General features: G+C 54.0%; 1 protein-coding gene across 5 annotated transcripts in view; it reads left to right on the top strand.

The window, feature by feature from the left end:
- CEP192 (centrosomal protein 192) overlaps window positions 1-23,209 on the top strand; it is a 2,773,731-nt gene that overhangs the window by 1,840,997 nt on the left and 909,525 nt on the right. The gene's annotated exons all lie outside the window — the stretch shown is intronic.

Genomic DNA, 23,209 nt, shown 5'->3' with positions numbered 1-23,209 from the left:
AGTGGAAGAGATTCGTTATTTGGTGCCAGAATAAACAAATCAACCCAGTTGATTGCACTCCTTCCAACGTTGTAACATACATGCTCCACCTGCTGGACGCAGGTTTGGTTTTTAACTCTCTGAAAGTACACCTGGCAGCCCTCTCGGCTTACACCACATCCCATAACAAAGTATCGTGGTGGAAAGTACCAGTAGTTAAAGCCTTCATGGAAGGAGTAAAGAGACTTCACCCTCCTATTTCGAACCCACCGCCAGGATGGGACCTCAATGTGGTGCTAGCTAAGCTCATGGGCCCCCCTTTCGAACCCATGCATAAAAGTAGTCTCAAACACCTGACTTATAAAACGGCCTTCTTAGTAGCCATTACCTCTATAAGAAGGGTCAGTGAAATTCAGGCTCTGTCAGTGCAGGATCCTTTCTTTACTATCCACAAAGACAAACTGGTTTTACGCACACACCCTAGGTTCTCACCTAAATTTATATCTAAATTCCATGTAAACCAGTCCATCGAGCTTCCGGCTTTCTTCCAGAACCCGCAAAGCTCAGCTGAGGTGAAACTACACACCCTTGATGTGCGTAGGGCGGTCCTCTACTATGTGAATAAAACCAGACCGCTAAGGAAAACAGATCAACTGTTTGTCTCCGTAGCTACAGGCAGAGAGGGGGATCGCGTCTCTAAGGGCGCGATCTCGAAGTGGATTATTAACTGTATCCAGCTGTGTTACTCACTCTCTGAAAGAACTCTGCCTTTCACGCCAAGAGCCCACTCTACTAGAGGCATTGGGGCCACTCTGGCTTTCATTGCAAATGTACCCCTTGACACCATTTGCAAAGCAGCTACTTGGAGCTCTATTCACACCTTTACTCAGCATTACTGCATTGACACCAATTCCAAGGCAGATACACAAGTGGGACAAGCGGTTCTAAGACACTTATTTGCTCATGACCCTTCTCACATCCCACCTCCTTCTTCAGGTACTGCTCGCTAATCTATGCACAGCATGTGATCTAAGCAGATTCCACAAGCCTCAGAAGGGATACATTACTCACCATAATCTTATTTCTGATGCTTGTATCTGCTTAGATTCACATGCGACCCACCCTTCCTCCCCTCTGAGAGAAGGCGCATGGTTGCTTGTAGTCTTACCTTTCTATCTGCTTGGATTATCTGTACTCGCGCTACTCCTCATGCTACCTCATGTCAGAAAAAATACAATCTGAGGATCCTAGACACGTGAGGGATCTTGGGTACAGTGGACGTCACACTAGGGATAGTATTACTGGCACGCCCTGTGTCTACGCCCATTTTTGAGTTTCGAAAAAACAAACTGTAATACTCCGCAGCTTCCACTAGATGTCGGCCTATGCACAGCATGTGATCTAAGCAAATACAAGTATCAGAAATACGATTATGGTGAGTAATGTATTATTAAACTTTGTTTCATTAACGTTTTCAAAGTGTAACAAACGGGCATGAAACATTTTCAAAGCGGTGTACAAATGACTGGCCTGAATACCCCCCTGCTCCCACCCCAAACAGACCCTACCCCCCCCAATAAACTTAGTCCCAATTAAACCTTCTTTGTTGGGGAGACGCGTGGAAAGCTCTATATGTCCGGAGCTCGAGAAAGAGCCTGAGCGTAGACAACGTGTATGGCTGTGTGTAGTCCGCCGTAGCCCGGGCTGCGGGCGCCCGTTCCCTTCATGTTTCCTCCCTGCGGATCAGTGTACATCCCATCCCCAGGTCTGCTGTACCCCGAACCAGTTTGCTTGGAAAGTGCCCAAGTCGTTGTTCATCATTGCCGTAAGTTTGTCCATCAGTTTTTGACCTTATTTAGCCAGACTTCCTTCGAAGGGGTTTCCGGGCTCTTCCATTTTTGGGCTAGGGCCACCCTCCCCACCCTCAACATTGTTTCCCACATTCTTGGGTATCTGGCTATGTCTGTGTCCTCTGGGGGGAGGTCCAGCAGCATTGTCAGAGGGTTCTGGGAGAGTAGTTCCTTCGATACTTCAGCGATCCAGCCCCTTACCTTCTCCCAGTATGCCTGCACCTTCGGGCAGTGCCACCACATGTGACCTCTCGTACCGACCTAGTTGCATCCCATTGGGCATGCGGGGGACACTCCCGAGAACATTTTCGACAACTTCGCTGGGTCTCTATGCCACCCCTGTAAGATCTTGAAGTTATGTTCCATGTCCGCTGTGAATAAGTTCCCATGGAAGGCTATTTTGAATATCCTTGCCCAGGCGTCCTCCGAAATCTCCTCCCCCGCCAAATCATTCCAGAAAATGCGGAACCTCCTCCTTTCCCCCAGATTAACAGTGTTCAGTATCCTATACATCCCCGATACCGCTCCCTTCCTGGAGGACGCAGTATCCAGTAGTTTCTCGAAGGGGGTCAGCTGTCTCCTCAAGTTCTGGCCCCAGGATTGATCACAAAGAATTCCCTTCAAGCGGAGATATTCAAATATGGAGAGGGCCCCCTGCCCGAGGGCGTCTCTCAATTCCTCATAAGGCAGAAATTCCCCTTCCCTAAACATTTGCCCCGCCCACTCCATCCCCGAATCAGACCAGGACTGTGCATTGCAGAACCCCCTACTTCCCCAGAGTGATGACATTGGTGACGGCCACGAAGTTAGGTGTGCCGTCTGGGGGCCTTCCCTCCAGATCGACCAGAGGACTCCCAGAGTTGGGTGAGATTTGAGTCTGTTCGGGATGAACTTGCTAGGAGCCCAGAGAAGGTCCCGAACCTTGAGTGGGTGAGCATCCATGTCCTCCAGGTACGACCAGTATGTGCCCATCCCCTCATGTGTTCCAGGAGAACACGCAGCTGGGCAGCGCGGAAGTAGAGTTGTAAGTCTGGCAGCCCAAACCTTCCCTCCTCCCTCGGTAAGGTCAAGATTGCCTTTGCGGTCCTCGGGGTCCTACCCTGCCATATGAACTCCCGCACCGCATTCTGGAGGACCCTGAATGTCTGGTCGGGGACACTAGTTGGGAGGGCGGTGAAGAGGTATAGTAAACGCGGGAGTATGTTCATCTTCACTGCCGTCATGCGGCCGTACCATGACAGAATCATTGACCCCCATCTCCTTAGATCTACAGTGACCCTCGACACAACAGGGTCGTAGTTGGCTGGGGCGAGGTTGGTTAGGTCCCGGGTGAGAAGGACTCCCAGGTATCAGATGGAGGCCTTCCCCACTGTTATCCCTTCCAGGCTGTCTAGGGGGTCCAGACCCAGGTCCCGCACTCTCATGGGGAGCAGGACAGATTTGGATGCGTTAATCTTGAGACCCGAGAGGCGCCCGAAGGCGGCCATCAGGGACAGGTGGGGGTTGGGGGGAGAGCGAGGAACCCGGGTCCACCAGGTAAGCCAGGATGTCATCTGCGAACAGGGAGAGTTTAAATTCTACTTCGCCTCTCCTGATCCCCTTGATGTCTGGGTTAGCTCTGACCGCTATGGCTAGGGGTTCCATGGAGAGGGCATAGATAAGAGGGGAGAGTGGACAACCCTGCCTCGTCCCCCGCGAGAGGGGGAATGATTCTGACAACCTGCCATTCACTTGAACCCTGGCCTTTGGGGCCCTGTATAGCGCCGCCACCCAGTCCCTGATGTGCGTCCCAAAGCCCATTTTCTGGAGGGTGAGTTCCATGAATCTCCACTCCACCCTATCGAACGCCTTTTCCAAATCAAGGGACAGAACGCTCGCATCTAGGTCTGACACCTGGGCGTAGTGGAATAGATCTATGGTTTTACGGATGTTATCTGAGCCCTGTCTTCCCCTAATGAACCCCACCTGGTCTCCGTGGACTAGTTTCGGCAGGATCCCCTCCATTCGTCCCCCAATCACTTTGGCCAGGATCTTTACATCGATATTCAGCAGAGAGATTGGGCGGTAAGAGGAGCACTCCGAGGGGTCCCTGCCGTCTTTGGGGAGCACCACTATAATAGCCTCCAACATGGAGTCCAGGAGGGACCCCCCCTCAAGCACTGCATTGAACACCTTAACCAAATAGGGGGAAAGGGTCGAGCGAAACCTCTTGTAGAAGTAGACCGAGTATCCATCCTCTCCCGGGGAAGTGCCCACCTTCATACCTCTGATCACACGCTCCACCTCCTCCTCGGTCACCGGACCCTCCAACCCCTCCGCCATCTCCCTGGTCAGGGCCGGGATCCGTATAGAGTTCAAGAACCCTTCAATCTCCGCCTCCCCCCATTGTATTCCGACGAATATAGCTTCTCATAGTATCGTCGGAAGGCCTCACCAATATGGGGAGTATCGTAGCCCACCTCCCCACCTCGTTCTTCACTGCTTTCACCAATCTGCTTCTCTGTACCTCCCTCAGTTTCCAAGCCAGAATCCTATCCGCCCTGTCCCCTTTTTCATAATACTTTTGTTTGACCAGTTGAAGACTTCTGTCTTGTGGAGTAGGAGGTCCTTCAACTGGAGCCTGTAGTCCTCCAGGGCCGCCACCTGAACACGGTCTAAGGGGACCGTGGGGTGACCTCCAGGTTGGAGTTGGGCGATTTTCTCCCTTAGTAGCATTTCCTGGGCCTCCCTCTCCCTTTTTTTCTGGGCTCCCATTTTGATCAGGACTCCCCGTAGGGTTGCCTTGAAGGCGCCCCATAGGGTATGCGAGCCTACCTCCCCATTATCATTGAGTTCGAAAAAATCTGTGATAGCCTCGAGAACCTCCTGGGCTAGGACCTCGTCCTTCAACAGGGAGTCGTTGCACTTCCACATCCCCCTGCGATCGCTTAGCCCTCCCCTTGCTATAGTGACTCGGACCAGGTCGTGGTCGGACCAGGGGACGGGGTCGACCCTGTGGCCAGAAATGAATGGGTACAGGATCTCGTCCACCAAGATGTAGTCTATCCTGGAAAACGACATGTGTGGCTGAATAATATGTGAAAGAGGGGGGTGTCCGTTCTCGGGATCGTGTCCATAAGACCCAGTTCTGAGTTGACCCTGTGGAAGTTATGCGCCATGGTCTCATCTGCCGCCCTAGAGGGCTGCGGTCCTGCACGTTTCCTGTCCCGGGTTGGGTCCAGGACCATGTTGAAGTCCCCCCCACCCCCACCACTACCGTGCCATGGACAAAGTGCTTGAGTTTATCCCTCACCGCCTCCCAAAATTGAGTTTGGCCTTCATTTGGGCCGTAGATGACGGCCAGGGTGAGTGGGGCCCCCTGCAGGAAACCCTGCACTAACAGGTAACGGCCCCCAGGGTCTTTCAGCGTGGCCTCGTTCTCAAAGCCCACATTCCTCGCTACTAATATGGCCACCCCTCTCTTTTTGCATTCGTGGGAAGCACTGAAGACCTCCCCAATTCCCCCTCCCCGCAGTTTGGGCTCCTTCCCCCGTGGCCAATGAGTCTCTTGCACAAAGAGAAAGTCGAGGTTGGCCCTTCTGAATTCCCTGCACACCAAGGATCTCTTTGTGGGGGTGTTTAAGCCCTGTAAGTTGAGGAAGCCCACACCCAGGGCAGGCAGACTGTCAGCCATAATCTAGAATTACCTCTCTCTCGGTCACCGTCGTCTCAATGCTCTTCCTTGCGTGCTCCCTTAATTCAACTTTACGGTCCCCAACTCCCCCATCCCCTTCCCCCCGGGTGGGCCTAGAACACTTCCCCAACTGCCCCCCTTCCCCGAACCATAACTGAACTACCCCAACTTCTATGTACCCCCCCACCCCCCCACCCCGGCGTCCAGCCAAATAGTTCCGCCATCGCTGGCTTTTGGCCGAACCACCAGCCAGCCCACCTCGGCCAGGCAAACCTCGTAAGAAGCTCATCACCTCGAGGCCCCAAAGTCCCCCCGCGGCCGTGTCCCAGCTAGGAACCCCTCATACTTGCTGTTCGTTGGGACGGTGTAAGTAGTTAGTCCTCTGACTCTGCGCCAATCCGACCAGGACACTACGGGTCGTCCCCGTTATCAGTCCTCGGAGTCATTCCGTTCCCCGTCCTTCGCTGGGGAGGGGGTGTTCATTTTCCTGAATTTCCTCGCTCCCGTGCGCCTTCTTCTTTCTCCGGACGGGCCAGGGCCATTTAGTCTGCCATGCTCCGGCCCTAAAGGACCCCTCCTGGGGTTCGTGTTCACTGTGTATTCTTGAATAGCACCCCTTATGTCTTCTTCCGTAATCAGGGTCGATCTTTGGCCCATGTATTCAAAAGTCAGGGAGAACGGGTAGCCCCATCTGTAGCGCACGCCCTTCTCCTTGATCAGCTCTGTACGGGGGCGGCACATTCTACGCTTGGCCAGCGTGTAAGCAGAGAGGTCCTGGTATATGGAGACCTGGGCGTTATTGTAGTTGATTTCTCTGGCTTTTCTGGCCTCCTCCAGCACTTTCGTCTTCTCCGAGTAGTAGTGGAACCGGACCAAAATCGACTGAGAGGCCCCAGCCCTGCCCCCCGCGCTGTGCACCCTGTCAAATGTAAGTTTGGTCGTCATCTCTTCTGCGAACAGGAGGGTTGCGATGATTCTGAGGTTGTTCCTCCTCTCCCTATTCTCAATCGTCCATCTGCCGGGCCCTTTCCTCGTCCCTCTTCTCCAGGGCCTCCAGCCTCATGCTTGTATGAACGTCCTGGGCAGCTGTTGACGATTGGTAGGTCTCGACCTGTAACAGTCTGTCCTCGACCTTATCCACCCTTTGGTCCATTTTCTCAAATTTCTGGGCAATGTCGGAGCGCATGTCCCTGATCTCCTGTAAGATCGAAGCGAAGCCCCTTTCCATTGCAGCTGAGGAGGGGGCTGCACCCTCCGATTGGGCCATAGTCAGTTTGAGGCTCTTGTCTGTGCTACCTCTAGCAATCTCCTGGAAGCGGAATCCTTGCAAGGCGTCCCTCCAGCTCATCTGATGCTTCCCAGAGTCCCCTCCAGGCCAGACCTCGGCCTCCCTCCCGGCCTCCCTCCCGGGGCGACCCGAGGGGGGACCTGCCAAGGGGGGAAAGCGAGGCTGGGTCTCTCCTCGCTTGGGCTGAATGCTTCACTGATGCCCCTTGGGGGTAGTTGTATGCCAGGGTGGGGCAGGCACACCCTGTCCACGCTCCTCGAGCCCGTCTTGGGCTTCCTCTGGTTTGTCCGAGAGGGGATGTTGTTAACTGGGGGGCTCTTATGGACTAGCCCGGTTGAGCAGGGGGGGCTATGGGGGGCCGTGGCTTCCGCGCCCGGTCTGTAGGCTCTTGTCTCGAGGAGGGGTGGGGGGGCCACCTCCGGGCGGGCACACGCCCCACCAGCGATAGGCTGGGGCCTCACACCCGGGTAGCCCCCGCGGCCAATTGCGCTGCCTCCGTGTCATGAGAGGGGGGGCTGGGGCCTACCCCTGGTCCCTCTCGGCGTCTGCCTGCGTGTTCCAGGGGCCCCTCGCCGCCTGCGTGGGGCTCCAGGAGGCCTTCCCCACGCCGCTCGCACTCCCGGGGGGGAGCGGCTCCTGGGTCCTCTGAGTTGCCGCCTCTGTCTTCCCCAGGGGGCTGCAGCCGCCCGTGCTGGAGATTTCGGGGGGGGGCGTTCCCAGGCCCGCTCTGCTTACTCCGCTCTTTCTGGGGGGGGGGGGGGGGTGCCGGGACTCCAGTGGCGCCGTCCCAGTCCCCCTAGTGTCGGGCCTTCTCCCGCCACCCGGCCCGCAGTCCTTCGGTTCGATGCTTGGGGGGGGGGAGGGTGGAGAAAGCCCTCACCCGCTCCGCGGCCTCCTCCACGCCTCGCTGGGGGTCCAGAACGCAGAGGGGGGGGTGCCAGTCACGGGGGGGCGGCGGGAGCAGGACAGGCGAAAAAGTCTGTGTGGGCTCGGGGGGGGGGGGGGCTCCACCTCTCCCCCGGCTCCGCGAGTGCCTGGGACCTGCTCAGTTTCCTGCCCGGGAGCCCCAGGACTCGTTCTCCGGCTTTCCGGGGCTCTCAGGCTCCGCCCTTGTGTTCGCTGGGGGCCCAGGGGGGCCAGAAGGTCGATCCAACCCGTTGGGCCTGCTGGGGGGCCTCGGGGGGGGGGGGGGGCAATCCCCTCGATTTCCAGGCTTCGGCGGGAGCTGTGCACTCAGGCAGCCATTGCCTGTGCGCCCCCTGGTGACCTCCCTCGAGTAATGTTATTTCTGAGGCTTGTGGAATCTGCTTAGATCACATGCTGTGCATAGGCCGACATCTAGTGGAAGCTGCGGAGTATTACAGTTTGTTTTTCGAAACTCGAAAATGGGCGTTGACACAGGCGTGCCAGTAATACTATCCCTGGTGTGACGTCCACTGTACCCAAGATCCCTCACGCGTCTAGGATCCTCAGATTGTTTTTTTCCGCCATACTGGTCGGAAGCATCTTGCGGAGTCCCCTGGCCTTAGCCATACTTTTGCTAATTATTGAAGTTTAAAATTATTTATTGACATCCTTCCCCACCCCAACGTCGACCCTCGACGACGGCTGGAGAAGACATCGACCGTCGGCTGCTGCACGACGGATCTGGGCCTCGGAAGGCCGCTGGCCTCGGCCCGGGCCTAGTAGGCCGCTGGCCTCGGCCCTGCAAGTAGGGAGAGTGGGGGGTGGTACATACTCTTCACTCTTGGTATATAGGTACACCTTATATATTTCCTACACTTACCAGCCCGCTGCCTCAAGGTGCGTATGGAGGGTACCCCTTTCCAATTCTGACCCAAGTGCAACCGCAAATACCCTTGGGTCGACAGGCACGCCACGTGCAATCTCTGCTTGCCGAGGGACCACCCCGAAGCGAACTGCAGAGCGTGTAGTAGGTTTAAGCCTAAGACACTTAAGGACCGTTCGACAAAGCGTTGGGCCCACCACGCCAGGCAGGCGGCCATGGCAGCGGAGGGCGCCTTCAGCGATGGCAGCGACGCCGTACTTTCGGACGGCGAGGGCATTACGGCGTCGAAAGACTGCCGAGCGCAGGTCCCCGACCTCGGAAGGTTGTCCGGCAGGGCGGCTATGGGGAAGACCCCCGGCGACGCAAGCGCTACACACCCAACACACACTAAGCACACTAAGTCCAACCGAACCTCGACGACGTCGACTTCTCGGAAAGAGGCACAGATAGAACGGTCCGACTCGGTGTCCTCTGGGCGCTCTCGATCGAGATCGCCTCATGACGCAAGGCAATCATCCACTCTTGCCAAGAGTGCCTCGCTCCCTAGATTAACGGAAGTTCGATCGTCGGAAGACGAAGACGACTTCCACCCCCAGGCCACGCTCCAGGAGACCGAGACCGAGGCCGCAGTTAACACCAGCGAGGCCCCACGCTCGAAACACACAGATACCTCTCCCGACCCTCGACGCCAGGCGTCGAAAGTCTCTGGGGCCTCCAAGGGGCAGGGAAAACATTTTTCCACGCACGGGGAGGGGGGGAAACAGCGGAAAGCACAGCCTTCCACTCCTGTAAGACCATCCTTCCACCCTAAGCAGACAGACAAACACAAATCTACTGGGACATCAACATCCAGCAAGGGTACCCTTGATAAGTCCTCTAAGTTGCCTACTAAAGTCATACCCTGTTCCAAAGAATGGTCCAGTGAAGACATAGACAGGGTCATGTCAAGGATGTCTTCCTTAGCTGATTTTTATGACAAAAACCCAGAAGATTTCCTTTCGTATGACCCTCAAGGGGCCACACCCTCAGGCTCCTCTGATCCTATCCCCCTAAGTAAAAAGGCCCGGTTCGAAAGACCTGAACCCTTCGAGGTGCAGCCTTACTCTACTCCATACTCTACTCCACACCCCAGATATCAAGGACAGCCTTTCCCTGAAGGGGACCAGGAGTTTAAAATTATGGAGGAACAAACCGGGACTGAATACTATGCGGAGGATGAGGACCTGGAGGAGGTAGAAGATGAGCAGGAAATTTACAGAGTAGATTCCCCGGTAGAGAGCGAAGCCCCAGTTACCGACTCGCCAGTTGATAACCAGCCCCTCCTTAATGAAGTTCTCGCTCGCGCAGCAGAACATTTTCACATCGACACCCACGGTATACAGGAGGAGAGGGACTTCGCAGAAGAGTTGGTGGGAGAGAGGAGGCCGGTCGCTCAGACCATCCCTATCCTTAAATCCATCCAACGTAGAATAGATCCATCCCTGGTGAATCCTAACCTCACCAGAGCCGTCAACCCCAGAGTCGAAAAACTTTTTCGGGCAGCCCAGTCTGACCCTCTCTATATAAGAGGACATCTTAAACCAGACTCCCTAGTGGTTACCAACACTCGGAAGAGGGCTGGGACACCCTTATCGTCGTCAGAAGCTCCTCCCGACAAGGAGAGCAAAAGACTGTACGGGTTTGGCAGGAAGGTAGCCTCAACGTCTGCCTACCAAGCAAGGATTGCAAACTCCACCACCCTGTTGGCATGTTACAACTGCCATCAATGGGAAGAGGTCGCGGCGCTCATAGCCTCTGCTCCTGAACCGTTAAAGGGCCAGTTGGCTCGGATCTCGGCAGAAGGGAGAGCCGTGTCTGGTTGCATATTAAAAGCAACTTTCGACGCCGCGGACAACGCAGGAAGATTGATAGCAGAAGGTACTGTTATCAAGAGACATGCGTGGTTACGGCAGTCGGGGTTCAAAACAGAAACCCAGGCTTCATTAATAGACAAGCCGGTGGAACCCGATCTATTGTTTGGGAAAGCGGTCGAAGACGCACTTAAGAATGCCAAGGACGAATACGAGACTCAAATCCCTTGGCCAGCTTACCAACAAACCCCCTAACCAGAGGGGGAACAGTAATTTTCGTCGCCCACGCGGCCAAAATTCACAAAGAGGCAACTATGCCCAAGGACAGGGTACACAATGTAACAACAACCAGCAGTCTACCCAAAATTACGGCAGGGGTAACAAGAGAGGTCGTGGAAGAGGCAGAGGCAGCCCCAACAAGGGAGGTGGCACGCCTCCACCAAAGCAGTGACGCTCAGTTCAGGGTCCCTTCTCACGCAACCCCAGTAGGGGGACGCATTTCCAACTTCACCCAGGCTTGGGAAGGGATCACCTCAGACAGATGGGTGCTGTCAACAGTGTCCACAGGATATTGTATAGAATTACTGCAGCGTCCCCGGAACCACCCTCCACGACAAAGAATACACTCCTTAGAACATCAGAAGATCCTTCTTGAGGAGATCGCCATTCTGCTAGAAAAGGACGCGATAGAACTCGTCCCAGGACACCAGGTAAACAAGGGTATCTATTCAACTTACTTCCTTGTGCCAAAGAAAGATTTGACAATGCGCCCAGTATTGGACTTACGGCCTGCCAACAAGTATGTCAAGCCCCAAAAATTCCGTATGTCCACGCTACAAGAGGTAATCCCCCTCCTATAAAAGGGGTATTACTTGGCAACCTTGGATATGAAAGATGCTTATTTTCATATTTCCATGCTCCCAGCGCACAGAAAATACTTGCGCTTCAAGGTGGACAGTCGCCACTACCAATTCAAGGTACTGCCCTTCGGGATAGCTTCAGCACCACGACTGGCTCATAACGGGGGAAACCCCAGGAATTTGCAGGTCAAACATTCAGAGGACTATCGACCTCCTCCACGAATTAGGCTTCTCTATCAACGAGAAGAAGTCAAGTCTGGTGCCAAGCACCTCAAAACAGTTCCTAGGAGCAATCCTAGATACTCAGAAAGGGTTGACCTTCCCTTCGGAAGAGAGAATTCGGAATATACTACTGCAAATTCCACATTATCAGTCAGGTCAACAAATAACGGTACGCAAAGCAATGCGGTTACTGGGCATGATGGCGTCATGCATTTACCTGGACCCCCACGCGCGTCTGCGCATGCGTCCCATGCAGGAATGGTTGTCGAGACAGTGGTCTCAGGCAAGTGGTCAGTGGGACGATCTAGTGGTCGTTTCGCCAACACTCGTACAGAGCTTACACTGGTGGACAAGAGAAAATCTCGCAAGGGGAAAACCCTTTTACGATCCCGAAGTACAGGCAGTGGTGACTACAGATGCATGCCTGACTGGGTGGAGAGCTCACCATCTCCACCACACAGCTCAAGGTCTCTGGTCTCACTCAGTCGCCAAGTACCACATCAACCTGCTAGAGCTTCTGGCAGTATTCCGAGCGCTTCGGGCGTTCGAGCCCCATCTGCTAAACTTGTCGGTGCAGATCCGGACGGACAGCACGACAGCCATGTTCTATCTGAACAAACAAGGAGGGACTCGTTCGCCAAATCTGTCCAAGCTTGCCCAGAAAATCTGGATATGGGCACTCAGACGGAACATCTTCCTGTCATCACAACATGTTCCAGGGGAGCTCAATTCCCTAGCGGATGCCCTAAGCAGAGACTCCCTCCCAGAAGAACACGAATGGGTCCTTCACAGAGATATCGTAGAAGATCTCTTCTCTCAGTGGGGTTTCCCCACTATAGACCTATTCGCCACAAGCGAAAACAAACAATGCCCAGGATTTGCATCCAGGTTCCCCCAGCCAGACTCCCAAGGGAACGCCCTGTGGATGAACTGGTCAGGGATGTTTGCGTACGCTTTTCCACCAACTCCTCTCATCAGGAAGGTGGTGTACAAGATGAACAAGGAATCGATGACGCTCATCCTAGTTGCTCCCATGTGGGCGAGACAACCATGGTTTCCACACCTACGCAGGATGGCGGTGTGCGAGCCCATCAAACTCCCAGCCTGGTACAACCTACTGTCCCAGCAACAAGGTCAAACAGTGCACCAGGAACCCAACTCAATGAACCTGGCAGCATGGCTCCTGAGGTCATAGAGTTTGGGCATCTCAATTTACCACAGAGGTGGATGGACATCCTAAAAGAATCCAGGAAACCAATCAAGGCACTGTTACTTTGACAAGTGGAAGAGATTCGTTATTTGGTGCCAGAATAAACAGATCAACCCAGTTGATTGCACTCCTTCCAACGTTGTAACATACATGCTCCACCTGCTGGACGCAGGTTTGGTTTTTAACTCTCTGAAGGTACACCTGGCAGCCCTGTCGGCTTACACCACATCCCATAACAAAGTATCGTGGTGGAAAGTACCAGTAGTTAAAGCCTTCATGGAAGGAGTAAAGAGACTTCACCCTCCTATTTCGAACCCACCGCCAGGATGGGACCTCAATGTGGTGCTAGCTAAGCTCATGGGCCCCCCTTTCGAACCCATGCATAAAAGTAGTCTCAAACACCTGACTTATAAAACGGCCTTCTTAGTAGCCATTACCTCTATAAGAAGGGTCAGTGAAATTCAGGCTCTGTCAGTGCAGGATCCTTTCTTTACTATCCACAAAGACAAACTGGTTTTACGCACACACCCTAGGTTCTCACCTAAATTTATATCTAAGTTCCATGTAAACCAGTCCATCGAGCTTCCGGCTTTCTTCCAGAACCCGCAAAGCTCAGCTGAGGTGAAACTACACACCCTTGATGTGCGTAGGGCGGTCCTCTACTATGTAAATAAAACCAGACCGCTAAGGAAAACAGATCAACTGTTTGTCTCCGTAGCTACAGGCAGAGAAGGGGATCGCGTCTCTAAAGGCGCGATCTCGAAGTGGATTATCAACTGTATACAGCTGTGTTACTCTCTTTCTGAAAAAACTCTGCCTTTTACGCCAAGGGCCCATTCTACTAGAGGCATTGGGGCCACTCTGGCTTTCATTGCAAATGTTCCCCTCGACACCATTTGCCAAGCAGCTACTTGGAGCTCTATTCACACTTTTACTCAGCATTACTGCATTGACACTCATTCCAAGACAGATACACAAGTGGGACAAGCGGTTCTAAGACACCTGTTTGCTCATGACCCTTCTCACATCCCACCTCCTTCTTCTGGTACTGCTCGCTAATCTATGCACAGCATGTGATCTAAGCAGATTCCACAAGCCTCAGAAGGGATACATTACTCACCGTAATCGTATTTCTGATGCTTGTATCTGCTTAGATTCACATGCGACCCACCCTTCCTCCCCTCCGAGAGAAGGCGCATGATTGCTTGTAGTCTTACCTTTCTGTCTATCTGCTTGGATTATCTGTACTCACGCTACTCCTCATGCTTCCTCATGTCAGAAAAAATACAATCTGAGGATCCTAGACGCGTGAGGGATCTTGGGTACAGTGGACGTCACACCAGGGATAGTATTACTGGCACGACTGTGTCGACGCCCATTTTCGAGTTTCGAAAAACAAACTGTAATACTCCGCAGCTTCCACTAGATGTCGGCCTATGCACAGCATGTGAATCTAAGCAGATACAAGCATCAGAAATACGATTACGGTGAGTAATGTATCCTATATATATATATATATATATATAATTATTTTTTTAAAAAAATGTTTAAAGCCTTCAGTAGACTTGTACTCCTTATCTGACATACCTGGATATCTGAGTTCAAAGATCATCCATTTGCACATACACTGCTTAGTAGATTCTCAGGAGAAAATCACCTTTTTTTTAAACAAAATATATACAGTTTTCCTCCTTTACAATGTTCGTTTCCACTATCGGCTGGTAATGGAAAACTAATGTTCAAACTCTCATGTCCATTAAATGTAAAAACCACCAAAACATAATAGTCTCCCAACTAAAAATACTCACATAACTTACCTGGCCAAAAGAGCCAAGGGTATTTGACCTCGAGGAGGAGGAGTGGGGGCACATGCTGGTGTGGCTATAGAGGTGGGCATGAGGTGGTTTAGGGCCATAGCAGGCGGAGAAGGGAGAGAGCACACCAAAGGGGAGGACATGGCCTAAGCCTTTGTGGACTATTACCAAACCCTATACGCAGAGGTCCCTGGACCCTCCCCTTCGGAAATTGACAGATACTTGTCTAGAATAGAGCTGCCAAGCTTGAGGGAATCAGTAACGCCTGGGGCTGAAGGCAGATATAACCAAAGAGGAGCTCATGGGGGGGCAGTGCAGGTGGGGCCGCATGCCGGGAGATGCTGGGGCCCAACAAGCTCCCACACGAATTCTGGAGATGTGTCTGGGAGAAAGTAGGGGACCCCATGTTAGAGATGGTGCAGGAAAGTTCAGACAGATGGGAACTCCCTGAAGACCTTAGGACGGCCACCATAGTGGTCATCCACAAGAAAAGTAAGCCCCCTGAACGAATACCCCTCATACCGACCAATCTTGTTATTAAACGCAGAGGTCAAGATTCTGCCAACGGCCCTGGCTAACCAGCTGCTTCCACTAATAACCAGGCTAATACACCCAGATCAGTGTGGCGTTGTGCCAGGAAGTGCCACCCAGATGACCCTGCGGAGTATCCACAATCCTTTGGCACACTCTTGGTCTCTGGATGGACCAGACGTGGTGATGGCACTGGACTCAGATAAGGCCTTTGACTCGGTCGGTTGGGCCTTCCTTTGGGCGGTGATGGCCAAGATGGCACTGGGTCCCCACTATAAGAGCTGGGTTCAACTGCTTTACACGTGGCCAACAGCCACAGTGCGGGCCAATGGCCACAGGTCCTGCCAGTTCCAGTTACAGAGGGGGACCCGACAGGGGTGCCCATTGTTGCCCCTGTTCCTCATGGCGATCGAACTGGTGGGGCAGACATTTAAGGCGACCATTCAATCCAGGGCCTTGGGTCGTCAGGGTGGGGTGTGTCACCAAATCTCCCTATACGCCGACAACCTACTGGTGTACCTGGTTGGACCCATTGATGTCATGCCCAAGAGCCATCGAGATACTGTGGGAGTTCCAATGGGATTGCGGACTTAAGATCAACTGGGCAAAATCGGTGGTCATGACATTTGCGGGGTGGGGTGGAGACTATACCCACAGGGCTGCCCTCTACGGGTGGAGGTAGAGTTTTTCAAGTACCTGGAGATTCAGGTCCAACGGTACATGGTGACATTCCTAAAGAGACACCTAGACCAAGTAGTCGGCAGGTTACGGGAAGATGCAAAGCATTGAGCCATGTTTCCGGTACCCTCTTGGGTAGGGACAACTTTCTGAAGATGCTGACACTCTTGCCAATTGTATGCGTTACAGAACACCCAGCGAAGCTCCCAAACTGGCGTTTTGATGTGATTAATACCCTGATTAGAGGGGTGATATGGGGGAACATAAACCCTTGTGTAGCACTGCACACACTGACCCGGTCAGTATGGCAGGGAGGCGTAGGACTGCCGGACATCAGAAAGTATTATTGGGCAGCCCACTTGGTGGTCGCGAATGAATGGCTGTTCGGGGAGGGGAGTCCTCAACACACTCGATTAGAAAAAGATGCCATGGAGGGAGTGGACCCGTTGCAAACTCTGTATAGGGCTCCGAGATGGCAGCAACTTCCCCTAGTGGGGCAAAGGTTAGTGCACATACGGGAGGAAACCACATGAGCGATGCGATGGGGCAGGAAAATCACGTGGTTTCTGCCATTGTGGAACAACCCAGGCCTGAAGGAGATCAGGAAACTGGGTAAACGGACACGATGGGTTAGGGCCAGGATCACGAAAGTGGGGGATGTGCTTGAGCAAAACACCCTAATGTCCTTCCAGTGACTCAGAGACAAACCCGGCCTGGGTCAGAGAGAAGCATATACATTCACACACCAAGTGCACTCGATGACGCTGCAGTTTAAAGGAGACCTCGATCTCCCTGACCACAGCCCCATAGAGGTTAATGTGTTCACTGAAGCATTGTAACGGAAGGGAATAATAACACTGAACATGGATCAGTGGGGGAGCAATTGAGATGCAGGGAGAGGGTGGGGGAACTGGGGGTGGCTGGCGGGGATAACCCAGATTCTCCAGCATGGGGTCTGGCATGGATTCACATGCTCATGAATATTCCCCGTCGTCAGGCTGGGAATCCTCGGTATAAAAAAAATCAGTATCAGTTTCGTTTATGATCTGTCTTTCTTAGTAGTAACCAATCACTGGTCTCTGGGTCATACTGCCCCCAGCCAATGACTGCCCTCTCCCTAAGCCCCTCCCCTGGCAGCCATCCTCAGATTTTTACTGCACATTCAAGTGTTGGGAGTCCTCGTGCTTTAGCTCTCGAGCTTTTACTGTGTGTTGTTTTTTTTCAAATAGTTTAATCTCATTTTTTCGGTCAATCGAGCCTTAAACTCCACCGTTTCTACTTCCGATCAACGGGGACCCGTTTCGGAATTTTCTACTCCTCTCAAGGGCAAAGTTTTCGTCGAGTTACTCTTCTCAGAGGATTCCAGAAGATCTGAGGCCTACCTCGTGGAGATGGCCCAGGAACTGCCCTGGATGCGGATTACAGAATGTTTTCAAGGAGGATGAGCATTCAAGATGTCTCTATTGCTTTCATGAGGATAAAACGCACGTGGAAAAGGACTGTGCGTTTTGCAAGAACCTGTCGGAACGGGCCATGAGGGACCGCCGGACCCGACTCGCAAGCTGGCTGGAGAAGGGCCCAACAGGTGAGAAGTCGTCGTTGTGGAGCGGTCTTCTAAGCCCTGTGAGGGCACCCCAAAAGGCAAAGCACCGCGAGTCCGCGGGCGCCAAAGGGTCGGGCTCTCTGGCTGCCAGGCAGGGCACGCTTTCACCGATGCCATCAACCGCGAGCCAACGCTCTGGCTCGGGGAGGAGGAAATCCGAGAACCCGGGCAAGCTTCTGGAGAAGCCCCGGTCGATCTAGAAGGAATCAGCCGAGGGGGAGTGAGGCAGTGACCCTCCCCCCAAGGTGAAGACCTCAACCACGCCCAAAGTGGTGAAGGCCTTCATTCACCCAGCTAAGGCCTCGATCGAGGGAGTCGTGGTGACCCTGGCGAAGCCTTTGTAGGCGACCTCAGGGCCCAGAGTTTCCCTGCCGCCGCGGAGGAAATCCTCTTTCCAGCCCATCGACAAGACCCCCATCAAGGCCCAGTTGGAAAAAGAGGGGGGGCGATGGCCATTACGGACACGGATACAGCCTCTGAGGAAGAGCTGGTTGAAGTCGTGAAAGACCTCAACAAGAGGTTCGAGAAGGTTCGATCCCAGGGGAGAGATCCTCAGGAAGTGATCGAGGATAGCAACGGTGGCGACAACGAGGCTCCATTGGAGGAGCAGCCATCTCGTTCGCCGCAACCAACGCCCTGGCCGCAGGACTGCTCGGCGGCCATTTTGATGGCAATCCAAACCTTATGCACGGAGATAAGGAACGAGGTTGCCTCTAACCCCGACGGGCGAGCCGACGGAACCGGGCCCGTCGGGAAGTTCTCCAAGCAAGCGGAGGAGAATTCATCCTCCCACACCCTTCCAGCCCACACGGCCCGTAGAGCCTTCATCTCCCTCTCCGGAGCCCATAGATGACTCGGCGACTGATTCGTCGACAGGTACGGATGGCGACGGCGGTGACAACGGGATAGACCTTCCATCATCACCCCCTCGGGCTTCTCCGCCCAACGAAATTCGCTCCTTCCACGCCATGGTTGCCAGGGCATCCGAGCTCTTCCAGCTCTGCCCCGAGGAACAGAAGAAGGAAGGGTTCCTCTACCAACGGCGGGAGGCCAAGAGAAAGACGGTCCTCGCGGTACCGTTGCTCGACGATATCTGGGACGAAGGGCTTGCGGTCCTGAAGAACCCGTCCACGGCGCCTGCCAAGTGGGATCGGTACGAGAAGAAGTACCGAGTCCCGGATTCCGCCCCCCTATGCCTTAGGGCCCAGCCGACCCCGGATTCGGTCGTCTCTGCGGCGGCCAAGTAGAAAGCGGCGGGGACGACGGCTTCGACTTCTACCTTCCCACCCGACGGCGAGGGAAAGAAACTGGATGCCATGGGGCGATGAGTCATCTCGTCTGCGGCGACAACGATCAAGGCGGCCAACGTACTAGCGATCGTGCCCCGCTACGACAGGGAGCTATGGTACAAGATTGCTCACCTGCTGGACTTCCTACCAGGCGACAAGAGGGCGGAGCCCCTGGAGATTCTGCAGGAAGGAGAGGTGGCATCGAATCACGCCAGAACAGTGGCCACGGACATCACCATCACCGGTTTCCGCTAGTTGGGCAACGGTGTTTGCCTTCGACGGCGGGGATGGCTCAAGGCAACTGATTTCCGCCAGGCTGTGCAAACCAGAGATTTGGACATGCCCTTCAACGGGAACAACCTGTTTGGGAAAACAGTAGATGAATCTCTTCAGGCCATCAAAGCCGACACGGAGACGGCACGGGCCTTGGGAGTTTTGCAGCAACGATGACCGCCCTTTCTGAACTCCGGAGGCAAACAAGGTGCCTCCAAAGGATTCGGCAGTGGCGCCTCGACGTACCGCCAGGCAGCCTGTTCCTCGTCGCAAGAAGCCTAAAGAGGGCGCGGCAAGTCGGGAGGATCCCGTCGCCAGGGAGGCCAAGGTGGCAAGGCCGCCTCCAAGCAGGACTGAACCGGCCGTAGTGTCGGGCCCCCACCGAAGCACCCCGGTGGGAGGCCGGCTGGCAAGCTTTGTCTGCGTGTGGGAGTCCATCTCCACCGACCATTGGGTGCTGGATGCCCTGGCCCACCGGCGCACTCTCAAATTTCTAAAGAAGTGCCCCCACATGCCTCCCGTGGCCAGGAAAGAAAATAATGTCCCTCAACTGCTACTAGAAGTAAGGGCGATGCTCAAGAAAGGTGCCATCAAGCTCGTCCCAAAGAGACTCCGGGGCTCCGGAGTATACTCAAGATACTTCCTCGTCAGAAAGAAGACAGGCGGTTGGCGCCCCATCCTGGACCTGCGTCGGTTAAACAAATACATCAAGGCGCAGAAGTTCCGGATGGTCACCCTCCAGCACGTGCTGGGACAGCTGGAGGCAGGTGACTTCCTATCGTCGTTGGACCTGGAGCATGCTTACTTCCACATCCCCATTCTAAAAGGACACCGAAAGTTTCTCAGATTCGTAGTCCAAGGACGGCACTACCAATTCAAGGCCCTGCCCTTCGGATTCAAGTCGGCGCCCAGGGTTTTTACCAAGTGCCTAGCACCAGTGGCGGCGCGGCTGCGCCTGCAGGGGATCCATGTTTACCCCTTCCTGGACGATTGGCTCATCCGGGCAAGGACAAGGGAGCCCGCCGTCGAGCACACTGGGAGGACCGTCCAACTGCTCCAGGATCTGGGATTCTCCATCAACTTCCTGAAATCCCCCCTACTCCCATCGCAGGTCGCACTGTTTCTGGGAGCCAAGCTCGATACAATGGCGTGACTGGCTTCTCCGTCGGAGGAAAGGACGAAAGCCATGCTGGGCAATGTGCAGCAGCTGCTCGCCACAGACGTGGCCAGGGTGAGATTCATCAAGTCCCTCCTCGGCATAATGTCCTTTTGCATCTTCCTGGCGCGCCTTTGCAGGCTACGGATGCGCCCTCTAGAGGGGTTCTTCGACGCCCGTTGGATACAAGCGGCGGGCAGCTTTGAAGACAAGATCCCGCTCAATGAGATCTTTCGCCAAGCTATCCGGTGGTGGGGCACCCGCGCGCATCTTGCGGCGGGCACAGACTTTCAGACCCCAGCACATCAGGAGACGGTGACGACGGATGCCTCCCTGGAAGTATGGGGAGCGCACACTGGAGATCTAAATGCAAGAGGCTTTTCTCCCGTCCCTCAAGGGCAAGGTGGTGAGGATCTTCACCGACAACACCACCACGATGTTATACATACGGAAGTAGGGAGGAACCAGGTCCCCGGCCTTATCCAAGGAGACCCAGGAGCTGTGGCATTGGGCAGTGGCCCAGGGGATGTTTCTAGTGCCTTTCCACCTGGCAGGGATAAAGAACACAATCGCCGACTCGCTGAGCAGGGAGCTGCGCTCATGCCATGACTGGGAACTGCGCCAAGACCAAGTGGATCGGATCTTCCAACGATGGGGCAAACCCCGGATCGACCTCTTCGCTACGGCGACGAACTCCAAGTGCCAGAGGTTCCCCAGCAGGTTTCCCCAGCCGAGGAGCATGGGCGATGCTTTCTCCTTCCCCTGGGACGGCCTGTTCCTGTATCCGTTCCCTCTGTTGCCGTTGCTACTGCGACTCGTCAACCAACTCAAGAGGTTCCGATGCAGGATGATACTCGTCGCACCGGCGTAGCCGAGGCAGATCTGGTTCCCGGACCTTCTGGACTTGTCAGCGTCCCCCCCAATCGAGCTAACGACGGACGCAGATCTTCTCTCCAGAGAAGGAGGCGCCATCCTCCTTCACGACCAGAGGTTGCTGAACTTGCAGGCCTGGCTCCTGGAGCACTAGAGTTTGGAGGGTACGATATCCTGGTGGACTGCAAGGAAGTGCTTGCAAAGGCCAGGGCGTCCTCAACTCTCAAGTGCTATGGACACAAATGGAAGAGGCTATCTGTCTGGTGCTGTGCACAGAAGATTAACCCTCTGCGGATTACGGCCCCTCAAATGCTGCCGTACTTGCTGTCACTGTTCAAGGCGGGGCTGGCCCATGCCTCCATCAAAAAACATCTGGCGGCGATCTCCCGCTACACCAGAACTACGGGATGATCATCTCTCATCTCAGGTCTCATCGCCCGGTGGGAGAGATCCAGGCCCTTTCCTGTAAACCTCCATACCTGAATTTTCACAATACGAGGGTGGTGCTGAGGACGCACCCCTCCTTGATGCCCAAGGTGCAGTCGGAATTCCACCTCAACGAGCCCTTGGTGGTACCAGTTTTCTTCCCGTCGCCTTCGGCCGAGAGGACTTTTCACTCGCTTGATGTGGCTAGAGCGCTGAAGTTCTACGTGGACCGCACGAAGAGTTTTCGGAAGACATCACAGCTGTTTGTGAACTTTGTACCTGTGAACCAGGGGAAGGCCCTCTCGAAGGCTTCCATTTCCAGATGGCTCTCCGGCTGCATCATGCACTGTCAACGGTTGGCAAAACGACCGTTGCCCGGCCGTCCGAGAGCCCATTCGACCAGAGCGATCGCTGCTACCACAGCATTCTTGTCTGGTGTGCCCCTACTGGACATCTGCAGGGCTGCTACGTGGAGGTCGACGCACACCTTCACGAGATTCTACTGCATCGACCGGGATTCCAGGGAGGAGTCCAGAGTCGGCCAAGCAGTGCTGCGCAACCTGTTCGCCTGAACGGTGGGCCCGGTGAAGAGGTAAGTGTTGCTTAATGTTGAGTTTATGTAATGCTTAATGTTGAGCCTTGCCACCTCCTGTGGTTGTGCATGTGTGTACTGCTATGTATTCTTATATTCATGAGCATGTGAATCCATGCCAGACCTCATGCTGGAGAAGGAACAAGTTACTTACCTGTAACACTTTTTCTCCAGCATGGGTCTGGCATGGATTCACATGCAAACCCTCCCTCCTACCCCTCTGCGGCTCTTCACTTGGTCATACTGCCACTTCACGTGCTACCAAATCTGAGGATGGCTGCCAGGGGAGGGGCTTAGGGAGAGGGCAGTGTTAGGGAGAATTCTCTGTTTAGGCTGAATTTCCTAACCTAGTGAGCCCCCCAGCAGCTTTGCTGGATTTTTGGGGTTTATTTTTTTCTCCTGCCAAGAGTGAGACACTTTTACCCTCACTCTTGGACCTGATTTGAGTGTGTTCCTTTGACTCTAGATGTGTTTAATGGGCTATGGGGTCTTTTACTCCATAGGGCTTCATGTGTTTTTGTGATGTGTGTTACAGAGCACCCTCAGTGCAGTAACACATGGGTGTCATAGTGACCCCCCAGTATAGACTCAATACCCTGGGACTGACTACTGTCTCCCAGGGCATGTAAAGTCACCATTGACTTTACTAGTCTTAAATTCTGAACAGAACCAGTACAAACCATCATATTGTGGACGTACTGGCTGGGGCAATTCGATTGCCCCGGGGTCTGTTAGTCGAGGGGGCACGTCTCCGTCACCCCTGATCGAGTTTTGGCTGGTGGCAGTGGATACTACTTTTTATATTCAACCGCGAATATTTCTCTATGGGATTTTCCCATTGTTCGAGGCTACTATCTTTATTTATTTAATTACGATAGCCTCAACATACCGCCGGTTTATTTATTTATTTATTAATTCTCCGGTTGGTATTTCTTGCCAAAACTCGGCTCTAAAATGGCGTTTGTGTTCTCTTATGTGACTCCAACCCAAGTCGAGCCCTTTGTTCCACTTTTTGGCGGGCTTCTCCACAGAAGCCCTCCAAAGTAGTGCCACTCTGTCTGGGGTACTTAGGAGGGGTGGAGGGGGATTTACACACCCTGGACTGAGTTGCCTAGGCAACTCAAGTCGCACTCCGTCCTGATTGGCCCAAGTGGTGAGCCGGCCGGCTCACCACTTAGCATGTTTGAGTGACAGCTAGGCTGAGTGAATGGGTGTTTTCTGCATAAAAGCAGGGCTTTGGGTACTGGAACTTC

Source organism: Ambystoma mexicanum, chromosome 5q (genome assembly GCF_040938575.1).
Source record: "Ambystoma mexicanum isolate Mex_15411 chromosome 5q, UKY_AmexF1_1, whole genome shotgun sequence".
In the NCBI taxonomy this organism is placed as follows: Eukaryota; Metazoa; Chordata; class Amphibia; order Caudata; family Ambystomatidae; genus Ambystoma; species Ambystoma mexicanum.
This window is presented reverse-complemented; position numbering and strand designations above follow the sequence as displayed.